Genomic DNA, 1,251 nt, shown 5'->3' on the forward strand with positions numbered 1-1,251 from the left:
GAGCGCCGCCGCGCTTCCCAAGCGGCGCACTATCCAGTGCGCCACCGGGCTGGCCCCCATAGATAGAGAACTTTTTCTAAAGCCAGCAAATTAACAGCTAATAAGTTGGATAGCTCACATTAGAATCCAATTGAAGATTGAATCTTAAAATTTTAAGAATCTTAGCAGCCGTGTTTCCTGACATTTGGAACACAGAAACCATTAGGAGAAAGGAAGGGTAGGAAGGAGAGAGAGAAAAATGAAGAAGAGACAGAGGCGTATGAGAAGACAGCAGAGCTGAAAACCAAAGGTCCTGACGGTGTTTCAGGTTATGGTGATATCCATTTCTGAAGGCCTGTGGCTTCCTCGCTGTCCACAAGAGAGCTGTGCATGCTTAGCGTAAACTTCTGTTACTTTTAACGGAGAGTCCCATTACCTGTAAAACTAACAAATTGCTTTTGTTTCCTCACATATGCAGTTCAAGGATGTGCAGGCCAACTGGCTCTCCAAATTGTAAAACGTTTTTATTCTGCAGCAAGTGCCAATTTATGTAGTATAAATACTGCCACTAACTTATATGGACTCTATTTTATAAAGTCTAAGGGCTTTGTATTTAGTTGCCACAATTAATCATTAATTGATTATTAGCATTTGGATAGCTTAACTTTTTTTACACATATTATTGTTTTGCAAACATAATTTGTTTTTACAAAATTTAATTTTTTCATAGCATCCCACATGGGTGCCAATTTTTTTTAAGCTAGGAATGGTGATTGTTTCTTTCCACATATAGTATTCCTTGGTGTCTTTCACCATGTGTTTAATCAGGTTTTCTCCTGAGTGCTCACCTGGGATCGAGTTGGAGGGCCCCTGTCATGGGGTGAACATTTGGGGGCTTGGCCGTCAAGCAGCTGGAGAAAGCATTCACCCAGGCTCATTCATGCTTCAATATAGCCCAAGCCATATTTTGAAATATGAGGTAATTCCTCCTTTGTATCTGAATTGTTGTAGGAGAACTCTACACTGTGCACAATGACAGGTCACATGGAAGAATTAGGTCTTTGTGAGAGTGGAATTTTTTTAGCTTTCACAGAGATGTCACATTATGATATTGTTGCTGAACTCTCTTCTAAAGAGAGTTTCAGAGAGAGGGACACTGTGCTCCCTAGTCGTGCTCAATATGAAAAATAACCATACCCAGAGAATTTACCTTCACACATGTGGGCTTTTGTCAGAACCTGCTTAAAATCTTGCATCTGGCACCTTGGAAAA

This window comes from Galeopterus variegatus, unplaced genomic scaffold, assembly GCF_000696425.1.
Source record: "Galeopterus variegatus unplaced genomic scaffold, G_variegatus-3.0.2 Scaffold1162, whole genome shotgun sequence".
Taxonomy (NCBI): domain Eukaryota; kingdom Metazoa; phylum Chordata; class Mammalia; order Dermoptera; family Cynocephalidae; genus Galeopterus; species Galeopterus variegatus.